General features: G+C 47.2%; 1 protein-coding gene across 3 annotated transcripts in view; it reads right to left on the bottom strand.

Annotated features, from left to right (window-relative positions):
• The window catches only part of KLHL22 (kelch like family member 22), a 35,700-nt gene extending 30,158 nt beyond the window's left edge, over positions 1-5,542 (bottom strand). Inside the window, exon 1 of one of the 3 annotated variants that reach the window (XM_059409043.1) lies at positions 5,456-5,542. The gene's annotated coding sequence lies outside the window, so the exon portion shown is untranslated. Of the gene's footprint in view, positions 1-88; positions 281-5,455 lie in introns of those variants that run through there. The other 2 variants (XM_059409041.1, XM_059409042.1) reach the window with 2 other exon arrangements.
• Between the last annotated feature and the right edge of the window lie 7,095 nt (positions 5,543-12,637).

Raw genomic sequence — 12,637 nt, 5'->3', positions numbered from 1 at the left:
TCCTGAAGTCCTGTGTCCCTTCAAGATTCTGAGGGGTTCCAGAGACAGACTGACTTCAGTGGGGGCCCCAGCCCTACCATGGACTCACCACATGACCAACCTGAGTCTCAGGTTCCTCAAATGGTAAAAGGGAAATAAAAGCACCCCACCTGTTGGGGAAATCTAAAATTGGTGAACAATGAATATAAAGCAGCAGCACAGACCAGGTTCTCAAGAGCTCTTCCTCTCTCCCATTGAAAAAGGATAAAACCGGGGCACCTGGCTGACTCAGTCTGTAGAGCATGCGGCTCTTAATCTCTGGGTTGTGAGTTCGAGCCCCAAACTGGAAGCAGAGTTTATGTTTAAAAAAGGGAGAGAAAAGGGCACCTGGGTGGTTCAGTCGGTTAATCATCTGCCTTCGGCTCAGGTCATGATCCCAGCATCCACAGATTGAGTCCCGCATTGGGCTCCCTGCTTGGTGGGCAGTCTGCGTCTCCCTCTACCCTCCCCACTGCTCGTGATCTCTCTCTCTCAAATAAACAAATAAAATCTTAAAAAAAAAAAAAAAGAGGGGTGCCTGGGGAGCTCAGTCGATTAATCATCTGTCTTCAGCTCAGGTCATGATCCCAGGACTCCCTGCTTAGTGGGGAGCTCTGCCACTCCCCCTGCTTGTGCACTCTCTCTCTGTCAAATAAATAACATAAATAAAATCTTAAAAAAATAAAATAAAAAATAAAAGAGAGAGGGAGAACAAAACTGGGTTCCCTCACATAGGAATGGATGCATAAAAATGACAACAGACCTGAGTGCTGGCCAGGAAACCCAGGGGAGGGTCCAGGACCTGTCTTCTTTTACCAAGATTCTGAGAGTCAAGCACAGTAATTTCAACTAGAGCTGGTGCATTCAAGATCATATGCAGCATGTTTTTGGTTCAAGGTTACTTTGTAATAATTGAGTATGTTCAAAACATGCACAATGATTTGAGTCGAAGCCTCAGAAACCCAATCAGTAAAATAAACCTACCTCAAACACACTTTGGCAGTGCATTCTAACTCAGAGGGCAGCCAGTCCTGCATTGCACTCTGGGGCTAAGCTAAGCACTCTAGCCGCAGCACTGCCATCCAGCTAGCAAGCGGGAGCCCAGGAGTTACCTGCCACACTGTCTGTCAACATTTGCCTTCACCACTTAGGCCATGCCACTATGCCCTGCCCCAAATTAGTTTCTTCTCCAATTCCCTGTACTCTATCTTTAAGAGAAAAAAATGAAGGGGCACCTGGTTAAGGCAGTCAGTAGAGCACAGGAGTCTTTATCTCAAGGTTGTGGGTTCAAGCCCCATGTTAGGCGCAGCGCCTACTTAAAATTAAAAAAGAAAAAAGAGAAGAGGGAGGGGAGAGAAAGAAAAATAGATTCTACTATATAACTTGCCAAACTGGGGCGCCTGGGTGGCTCAGCTGGTTAAGCATCTGACTCTTGATCTCAGCTCAGGTCTTGATCTCAGGGTCGAGAGTTTAAGCCCCGCACTGGGCTCCACGCTGGGCACAGAGCCTACTTAAACAAATGAAAAACAAAACAAAACAAAACAAAAAACCTGGCCAAAAAGAAGAGGGCTCTGTCCTCACTACTACAGCTTAGGAGCACACCTGATTGCTTTGGACTCTGCCGCTTCCCATCCAACATGCTCCATTCCTCAGTGTACCTCCTGGATTTGGGACCTTCACCCACCATAACCACTGCTTCTTCCGCACCCTGAACTGCCTCACACACAGACAGCAAGGGCCAAGGGGTAGTCCCCATTAACCATCTCTCTTGACTCAAAACTCTGCCCCATGGCAATGCTCTCTTTTCTGATCCCTTTGGGCAACACACTCTGCCTCAGCCCACCCCTCTTTCCCAAGAATCTACCCTATATTCCCAAATGCACCTCCAGCTCGATGCCTAATCCAGCCAGCACCCCTCCCCACTGGTCTAGCTTTCTTACTCCATACAGCCATGATTTCCACATCAGAAATCTCATGGTTTCAAAGATCTCTTTTCCTTTTTATACCTGTGTCTATCAGACCCCCTTGTTCTGATTCCATCTCTCCTATCTCAGATGCCCATCCACGTATTCTTCCGCAGCCACCACTCTGGGTCAGACCACAGCACACTCCCAACTGGTTTCCTTCCTCCTGCTCCATCCTCCCCAGCTCACCTGCTCAGGTTGCAGGGGGTCCCCAAATGCCCAGTATGTATACCACCTGGCTTAAGAGCTGGCTCCTTACTGCCTTCTGCTTAGGTCTCCCCCACGATCTGGCTCAAAATGATCCTTTCCCTTGTACCTTGTCACTAGCCCTTAGACCAAAAGGGACACCGTTGGGTCATCCTCTGAACACCATCAGACTCCCTCTTAGGCCAGACTCTTTACAATACCATATTGGTCAAGGTCTAGTTCGATCACTTCTCCCTCTGTCACTGTATCAAGAACACAACAGGCATGCTCCATCACCGAAGCTGGTCTCTCTACCCACCAGCTAGAGCTTTATCTCACCCACATTGCAAAACTCCATGGCTGTTTGTACCACTTGTAACCACGTGACTGTGAGCACATAACTCATTATCTCCAAGTCTAAGCTTCCTCCTCATTACCACCACCACCAGGAAGTCAAGAGAGCCTCCTTCTCTAAGGGTGGCAGTGGGGACTGACTGCTCCAACAGACATCAATGCTTGGTGGGTCCCCATCCCACATCAGCGCTTCTGCCCCTTTGGGAAGGGATCCATGGCAGCTACACTTACTATAGAGTACAGAATGCATTAGGAGAAGGCTGCCCCCTTGGGCAAACAAACCACATTTACCAAGCACAATTTAAGGAACTAATTAAGCTAGGTGCTAAGGATGGTGTGAAGAAAACGAAGCAATTCCCTGCTCTGACAAAGCATAGCTCAGAGTGCAACACATTCAAGACCATGCATCAGAGCCTCCTTCATAAAACAAGCATTGGCCACGACCAAAATGTCCATCCTCAAAGGAATGTATGCCGCAACACAGTGAGCCAACAGAATACTAGACAACAGCTAAAAATGGGCAACCTAGGGGCGCCTGGGTGGCTCAGTCGTTAAGCATGTGCCTTCAGCTCAGGTTATAGTCCCATAGTCCTGGGACTAAGCCCCAGATTAGGCTCCCTGCTCAGTGGGAAGTCTGCTTCTCCCTCTCCCACTCCCCTTGCTTATGTTCCCTCTCTCACTGTGTCCCTCTGTCAAATAAATAAGTAAAATTTAAAAAGGGGGGGGCAAACTAGAACTCAAACTATAGTCATCAACATGGAAAAATCTCAAAGGCTTGCAAAGGGGGAAAAAAGCACACTGCAAAATATGTATAATACAAAAAGTTTGAAATTACACAACAAAATATTGTCCAGTTTTGCTTATAGATAGGTGTTATAGTAGAACATAGCATAGGCACATTAAAGGAATTCAGGATCATGATTTTCTCCAGGAAGGAAAAAGGGAATGTTTTATTTCCTTAAAACAAACAAAAAAAACAAAGAAGACAAAACATTAAGATCTGATTGGGAGAGATGATAACTTTTCTGCCAGCATAAATTTTTTAAAAACTAAATTCTCAAACTTATCTAATATGTTCACATTCAAATTCAAAAGGCACAGAAAGGTATGTTATGAAACTTAAATTTTCCTCCCACTTATGCCCTAAACAGATCCTCTCCCAGAAGAAAACTATATTCTATCTCCCCTGGTCGGGGGCATCTACAGTTTCAAAGACAAATCTGTAAATCTACACCATTCCCCCCCTTCATTAACTTTTGCATCTGAAAACTTAATATCCCTCCCACTGTCCATTGTACGGATAACCACATTACTTAAACAATCCTTTTCAGAGACATCTGGGTTTCCTCCAACTATTTGCTTTTGCGAACAGTTACACTGAAAATCATTTAGATATGCCACATATGCAGCAGTTATCTGAGAAAAATTAGCTGGATACATAACTGCAAGATCATGCCAATTTTAATGCTTGTCATTTGAATGCATACTGCCAAATTGCCCTCCATAGAGGTTATAGTAATTATTCTTCCACCAGCCAAGTATGGAGAAGCTGGTTCCAACCACTATCTAGCTCAATCCCATTTCTTTTTAGTCTTTGTTGACTTAGATGAAAAACAGCATTCACAGTGCAACTATGTTTGTGTAATTAACAAAATTTCAAAAAATAAATTAAGTTAAATGCAACACTCCTTTTGTGATTCCTTTCCCATGAATGTTCTGGGGAGTTCATTTGGCAGCACTTTCTTTCTCCTATTTGTTTCACAGGGATTACTCTATCATCAAGTCTTTCCCTGGATTTAGTTCCCTCCAGCTCCATAACATTTCTGATTCTACTCATCACAAGCAAGGCCCCTCCGTTCTGTGCTCTTCAAAGCTTTTGAGGGGAGCAGGAAGGAAGCTTTATGTCCCAAGTAAGTACAAACTTAAGGACGTAAAATGATTTTTTTTTATTAACTCATGGATGAGAGTCAAAAGTATTTTTGAAGAATTTCCAACTCAACACCATTTACTGAGCAGGCACCCCCTCAGTCCTCTGAAGCGCCCCAAAACATTGTCTGCCTTCAACGAACCCCAATCCTTGGCACCCCAATCCTTCCCTTTGCAACAAAGGGAAAAGGGACAGTTGGGAAGAGGAGGGGAGGGAGTAGGTACTAATTTCCAGAATGGGGAGCCATCATAGGAGTGCCAACTCGGATGCGCTCTGGAATGAGTCTTCCAGAAAGCTGAATTGGGGCATCTTGGCGCGCCAAACCCGCGGCTCAGGCCCGGGGCGAAAAGGACCCCAGGCATAAGGCGATGGCGACCCCGCGACTCCGGCCCGCGCCAAGACTGGAAGTAGTCAGAACCCGCGGCGGACGCTCCGGGACCCGGAGATTTTGCAATGACAGCGCTATCTCCGGCTTCTCTTTGGAAACCGCGCGAGCTGGCGAGGTTGGACTCCCTCGGCTGCAGCCCGCGGGCTCCCCGAAAACCCGGCCCCGGAGAGCTGCTGAGGAAACTGAGGCTCGCAGGCCGAGGTCCAAGGTCACACCAGGTGGTGGCAGTCCGACCCGCCCCACCCGCCTGTTGCAGGACCCGCCCGCGCGCAGAAACGAGGGTCGCGGGTGGGAAGGCCGCGCTCAGCCCCGCCCCGGGCGACAGGCAGCCCAAGAGCTAGGAGGCTGGCGGGCCCTGCAGCCGCGCGGAGGTCCGGTATCTCTGCTAGCGCCAGCTCCCCGCCCAGCCGCGCCCGGGGGTCCCGCCCGCCGCGCCCCCGCCACGTCAGGCCGCGGGCTCGCCTCAGGCCGCCACTCCTGCGTCTCTGGCCCGCGCCCGCCCCTGCGTCCCCGCGCCCTCAGGGCTGCTCGCCGGGGCTCTGTTGCCGCCGGCCGCCCGCCGCCCACCACCCGCACTCGCTGCCACCCGGCCCGCCCGGCCCGAGCCTGGCAGCTCACCTGGTGCCGCCGCAAGCTGAGGCCGCACTCGCCGGAGGCGGGGGCGGGGCGGGCGGGCGGCCGCGGGGCGGGGCCTCAGCGAGTCACGTGGCCGCGTCGCGCAGGCGCCAGGCGGGTGTAGACGGAGGCCGGGGGGCGCCTCGCTGGAGGGCTGGGGGAGGGGTGTTAAACTCTGGCAGGAGGAGGGGCGCGGCCCGAAGCTTCTCTTCCGCGGCGGAGCTTCTGGTCTCTGCTCAGCCAAGAAGAGCTCCAGCCGCCTGGTTGACCTTGAGTCTCTGCACTTGCCATAGCTCCCGGCACCTGGCGGGGCTGAACGAATGAATGAGTGAATAAATGAAGCAGTGCCTTTTGGGAAGGGTCGCGCCCTGTAAATCCAGTTCTTCCGTCCCTCTCTCGTTTTCTCTCTCCTCACTTATTCATTCCCTCCCTCACTCATTCCTTCCATCCACCCCCTCTTTATTCCTTTATTCCTTTCCTCATTACCTCTCTTACTCATCCCCTTATTCATTCCCTGTAACTCATTCCCTCCTTTCCTCGCGGTCCTATTAGCTCACGGTGCTTCTGCCGATCGCCTGCCCTCTGCTGGATGTTGGGGAGAAGAGAGAAACTGCCAGTGTGAAGGGGTGGCTGAGGTTCTGAAGTAAATCCAATTCCCATCCCAAAGGGCTGAGTATTCATTTTCTACGCCTCACCTGCAAGAGGATCTTGTCCTCCGAGGCTCATTTGTAATTGCCATGTCCAGCCAGAGGTTCCAGCCAGCAGAACTTCCTGATAGATGAAGTCGCGGGGTCCTACACTGCTGTTTATAAGAGTCATTGTGGAGTGTGGGGGAACTATGGGGGAAGAGTGTGGCTAGGAATAGCTCATGGTTAAAAAAAGGTATATGGGAATGAGGAAGAAAGTAAACGAAACAGAAGCACTGTCCTGGCTGATCCCAGAGAGCTGCCCTAGGTCCAGGCGAGGGCCAGGAGAATTGGACCAGACTCCAGGACCAGGGGTTCCCAATGGGAATGGGCTTCTGGGAAGACTCTGGAGGAGGTACCCTCCCCCCCAGCTACATAACAGATGAGAACTTTTGGGGAATGAGAAACGCATTCCAGGAAGGGAAGTGTCAGCAAAGGCGTGGAAATAAGATCCTACAAAATGAGTAGTCTGGAGGCCACCAGAAATTTCTGAGTCTGAAGTGAGCACTGGAAAGCAGACCCTACCTTTGGAGGTACAGGTGGACATAGCCCTAAGGTCAGCCTTCTGCCAGGCCTGGAAGATGCCAAGGTGGGTTACAGACTGGACTAGAGGGGGGAGAGGGCTGAATATGGGGCCAAAAGTGAAGCTGTAGCCTCAAGTGGGCATGGAGAGGAGACGGGGAGGTATGGGTTGGAAACCTGGGAAAGAGACAAGTTCCCCACTACACGTGAGTGATGGGTGAGGAAGAGTGACCCCAAGAGATGGTGGGGAACAATGAGGCTCTCCCCTGACAAGGAGATTGGAGGAAGAGCAAGTCTAGGGGGAGACAAGACTCACTTTGACCCCAGGCAGGGTAAAGAGACTGCAGATGTCCAGAGATAAAGTCATGGACATATACACTTCAGCCGGAGGTGATGCACTGAACCAGAGCAAGTATGAGGAAAAGGAGAGTGAGTAGAGGACAGAGCACAAGTCGCATTGGGGGACACCCAGAGAGCAGGAACCCATAGAGGAGATGGGAGGAATAATTTCAAAGGTCTAATGGGGCTAAGTGTGAGGGTGGCCCCAGAAGTGAGAGGCAGTATGTTCACCGGAATCCTTTGGAGTTCCAGAAGCCAGCCTGCGGTGACTGAGGTATGAAATCAGGGAAGGACAGGAAGACTGCCAGGGTGGGTCTGGAGTCTGAGATGAAGACAGATGGGACCACAGCTTGAGAGAAGAGAGCAGAAAGAGCACCTTCAGGGTGGAGAAAGGAGCTGCAGGGTGAAGGGGAGAAGGCCAGGGGCAAGGTGGGGTGCTGGCCAGGACTGAGAGGACAGGACATTTCCCCTGTCTTCAGAGATAGAGGAACCAGCATCTCAAAATATACCCAGAGTAAGTCAGAAGCATTCCCACTGGAAAATTCTAGAGGAGGGGAGTGGCAAGAAAAGAGGAGGCCCCAAAAGCTTTGGTGTGCAGGGTCTTCTGGTGGCCTCCCAAGAAGTGTTTGCTTTCTAGGAGATCCTGTTTCCCCTGAGCGTACAAACTTCTGCCTGCTCCTTTATGGCTATATTCCCAGAACCTAAAACAGAGCCAAACACAATAGGTTCTAAGTAAATAAAAGTGGAGGGAATTGGAGAGAAATAAGAACCTAAGAGACTGGTTAAAGAACTGATAGAGATAATGGAAGACCTTCCAAGCTTCGACCCAATGGAAGATATTTCAAAAGAAAAGCCAAACTCACTTGCCTGCTACACAATCTGATCACAGACATCTTAAACAAAAAACAGTGGAGGAAATGTTTGCAACAAACTTGAGAGCAAGTGGCAAATAGTATATAAAAAAATTCGTACAAGGGGTTCCTGGGTGGCTCAGTCCGTTAAGCGTCTGCCTTTGGCTCAGGTCGTGATCTTGGGTTCCTAGAATCCAGACCCCATCAGGCTTCTCTGATCAGTAGGAAGTCTCTCTCTCCCTCTGCCCTTCCTCCCTGCTTGTGCTCTCTCTCTCTCTCACAAATAAATAAATAAAATTTTTTTTTAAAAATTCATACAGGGGCACCTGGGTGGCTAAGTCATTGAGCATCTGCCTTTGGCTCAGGTCATGATCCTAGGGTCCTGGAATTGAACCCCACATTGGGCTCCTTGCCCAGTAGGAAGCCTGCTTCTCCCTCTCCCTTTCCCCCTGCTTGTGTTCCTGCTCTTATTGTCTCCCTCTCTCTCTCTGTCAAGTAAAAAAATAAAAATCTTTTTAAAAGGGGCACCTGGGTGGCTCAGTGGGTTAAAGCCTCTGTGTTTGGCTCAGGTCGTAATTCCAGGGTAACTGGGATCAAGCCCAACATGGGGCTTTCTGCTCAGCAGGGAGCCTGCTTCCCTTCCTCTCTGCCTGCCTCTCTGTCTACTTGTAATCTCTGTCAAATAAATAAATAAATAAAATCTTTAAAAAAATAAAATAAAAATTCATACAAACCAATAAAAAAGATACTAGGATTCCAACAGATAAGTAGAAATGGACATGAATGGATAATACTCAGAAAAGAATATACAAAATATTTAATACCTAAGAGAATCATCAACATCAGTGAAAGTAAAAAAAAAATCAGTGAATATTTTTACAACATATATCACAGACAAAATATTATTATCCAGCACAAGCAGGGAGGAAGGGCAGAGGGAGAGAGAGAAGACTTCCTACTGAAGCCTGATGGGGTCTGGATTCTAGGAACCCAAGATCATGATCACTTCTAAAAATTGATAATTAGTCAATGGTTAAATATCTGGTAAAAGATACTTACTAGAAACTCACAGAAAAGGAAGTCCCAGTGGATATAAACAAAGGAAGTCAAGTTCAATCTCATTAATCATCTGGAAATGCAAATAATACACCACATTTTCATACATTGTTAAAGAAAAACTCATTCTGAGACCTGTTAAAACAGGAAGGAAGACCATTCAGGAAGCCTATTGTAACAGGGGTATGTCAGCAGGGTGAGAGATCGGGCTGAACCCTGAATACAACAAAGACAGCTGGGGATTTATAGCTAAAGAGCAACTGAGGTGGTCAGCAGATGTAAGATTACTAACACTAGACATCAGAGAAGGGGGATTCTTGCTAAACTGTCCTAACGGGGTTATCAGAGCTGCGGGCTGAAGAACTTGACTAGATTCCAAAGGTGGGGGGGTGCTCCCTGAACTGATTTAATAGATTTATTTTTGTTGTTGTTGTTGTTAAAGATTTTATTTATTTATTTGACCAAGACAGTCACAGTGAGAGAGGGAACGAACAAGCAGAAAGAGAAGCAGGCTCCCTACAGAGTAGAGAGCCCAGGATCATGACCTGAGCTGAAGGCAGATGCTTAACGACTGAGACGCCAAAGCACCCCTAGAAATCTTTGTTAAGACTGAACTAGACAGTGGGGCGCCTGGGTGGCTCAGTGGGTTAAGCCGCTGCCTTCGGCTCAGGTCATGATCTCAGAGTCCTGGGATTGAGTCCCACATCGGGCTCTCTGCTCAGCGGGGAGCCTGCTTCCTCCTCTCTCTCTCTGCCTGCCTCTCTGCCTACTTGTGATCTCTCTCTGTCAAATAAAAGAAAAAAAAAAGAAAGAAAGAAAAAAAGACTGAACTAGACAGTGAGGCGCTGTACACACAGCCCTGATGAGAAGACAAATCGGAACAGCTAATTTGGGGCATACAGTGTTTTCAAAATTTATCTGCAAATTCTTTGACTCTCCTCCCTTTAGAAGGTAAAGAAAGGCCAATCCTCCTCCCCTTGAATGTGGAATGGGCTTAGTGACTGGGCCTTCTAAGGAATAGAATGTGGCAGAAGAAAAAGCCTGTGCTTTTGAAGGCCAGGTCATAAACGGTGTTGCAGCTTCTGTCTTGCTCAGTCTGTAGGAAGTGAGCCACCATGTCACAGAAGCAGCCCTAAGGAGAGACCTCCATGGAACTGAGACCAGGCCAGAACCGACTTGCCAGCCAGGCATGAGCTGCATGGGAGGCAGATCCTTCAGTCTTAGCTAGGCCATAGTCTTCTGAAGTCCCAATCTGCCTGGAACCTCGAGAGACATTGAGCCAAGATCTGGCTAAACCTCTGCTGAATTCCTGACCCATAAAAAACAGTGAAAGATAACAAATGTTGATTAGTGTCTTTTTAAGCTGCTTGGCTGTGGAGTCATTTGCTATGCAACATCATTAGATAACTAATACCCTAAAACAACTGGCAGTAGCTATTAACACTTATTTATTTTCTACATAAGATAGAAAATAAAGCCCCAATGATTTTATTTTATTTTTCCCCCAATGATTTTATTTATTTATTTATTTAAAGCCCAATCTCCTGCAGAGCAGGAAGACCAATGTGGGGCTCCATCCCAGGACCCTGCTATCAGGACATGAGCTGAAAGCACATGCTTAACAGCCGAGCCAGCCAGGTGCCCCTACAATTTTCTTAATAACATTTTCTTTTCCCTAGCCTACTTTGTTATAAAAATAATGTATATAATAAGTATAACATGCAAAATATGTTTATTGACTGATTGCGTTATTGGTAAGAGCCCCAGTCCACCCTAGGCTGTCAGTAGTTACTCAAAAATTATATGTGGATTTTCAATAGTGTAGGAGTTGGCACCTCTGCCCCCTGAGTTGTTCAAGGGTGCACTGAATAAACATCCTGTCTTTGACCTCCTCAATTCCATTCTCATACACACATAATCAACAATAATTTCTTAATATCACCAAGTAGTCAAGTGATCATGTTTCCCAATTATCCTACACATGTCCTTCTTTGTTGCTTCTTTGGGTGTTTGTTTTTTAATTTCTAATATATTTTTTTAAGTAGGTTCCACATCCAGCATCTAGCCCAACATGGGGCTTTAACTCACAACCCTGAGATCAATACCTGAGCTGAGATCAAGAGTTGGATGCTTAAATGCCCACAATAGCCAAACTATGGAAAGAACCTAGATGTCCATCAACGGATGGATAAAGAAGATGTGGTATATATGTACAATGGAATACTATGCAGCCATCAAAAGAAATGAAATCTTGCCATTTGTAATGATGTGGATGGAACTTAGAGGGTATTATGCTGAGCGAAATAAGTCAATCAGTGAAAGACAATTATCATATGATCTCCTGATACGAGGAATTTGAGAGGCAATGTGGGGGGTTTAGGGGGTAGGGAAGGAAAAAATGAAACAAGATGGGATCAGGAGGGAGACAAACTATAAAGGACCCTTAATCTTACGAAACAAACTGAGGGATGCTGTGGGGAGAGGGCTAGGGAGAGGGTGGTTGGGTTATGGACTTTGGGGAGGGTATGTGCTATGGTGAGTGCTGTGCAGTGTGTAAGCCTGACAATTCACAGACCTGTACCCTGGGCTAATAATACATTATATGTTAATTAAAAAAAAAGAGTTGGATGCTTAACCAACTGAGCCACCCAGGTACCCCTTAGCTTTTGTTCTAGTTTTTGTTTTGTTGTTGTTGCTTTAAAGTTTATTTGAATCAAGATCCAAACAAGGACCTCACACTGCATACAGTTGGGATACCTTGAAAGTCTCTTTCAATCGCTGGGTTCCCTTCCATCTCGTATTTTCCTTCTTGTTGAAGAAACCAATTCCTTTGATCTGTAGATTCATCCAGACTGAGTTATGTAGTCTATAATGTGATTATCGCTGGTGGGTATGTAAGGTACTCCCTTCTTAGAAAAAAGGTAAAAAATTGTAAAAAATGATGAGATGGGCCCCTAAGGAAAATTTCATACTTCAAGGGGGTACTATGCATTGATTAGAATACACTCTTCTCATCTATCAGATTCCAGTCTTTCCTTGCCCTCGCTGATTTACAACTGTACAATGTAGATAATAGCAATGCAAAATAATTCTTGTCTGTAGACATGCAAATCATGCTGGAGGGAGATTGGACTGATTTCTCTCCCCCACTGTAGGAGAGGCCAGTTTTGTCTCATTTACATATTCATTATAATATTCCCCAATACTAAAAGCTGGTAAGATATTACCAGCTTGCTTGCTTGCTTTTAAGCTTTATTTATTTATTTGAGTGGGAGAGAGAGAGCATGAGCAGGAAAAGCAAAGGGAGAGGGAGAGAGAATCTCAAGCAGACTCTGCAGAGCATGGAGCCCGAAATGGGATTTGATCTCATGACCCTGAGGTTAGAGCCCTGAGATCACAACCTGAGCCAAAACCAAGAGTCAGACACTTAACAAATTGCACTACCCAGGCACCCTGTTTCCAGCTTTCTAACCAGTGAGTTAGTATCTGCATGAAAGCTATGATTATACCTATTTTTATTTTATTTTCTAAAGATTTTATTTATTTATTTGACAGAGAGAGAGAGAGAGCGCGTGCGCACAGGCAGGGGGAGTGGCAGGCAGAGGGAGAAGCTGGCTCCCCACTGAGCAAGTAGCTGGATGTGGGGCTCGATCCCAGGACCTAGGATCATGACCCGAGCCGAAGGCAGAGGCTTTAACCCACTGAGCCACCCAAGCGCCCCATACTCTTTT

This window comes from Mustela nigripes, chromosome 8, assembly GCF_022355385.1.
Source record: "Mustela nigripes isolate SB6536 chromosome 8, MUSNIG.SB6536, whole genome shotgun sequence".
Taxonomy (NCBI): Eukaryota; Metazoa; Chordata; class Mammalia; order Carnivora; family Mustelidae; genus Mustela; species Mustela nigripes.
This window is presented reverse-complemented; position numbering and strand designations above follow the sequence as displayed.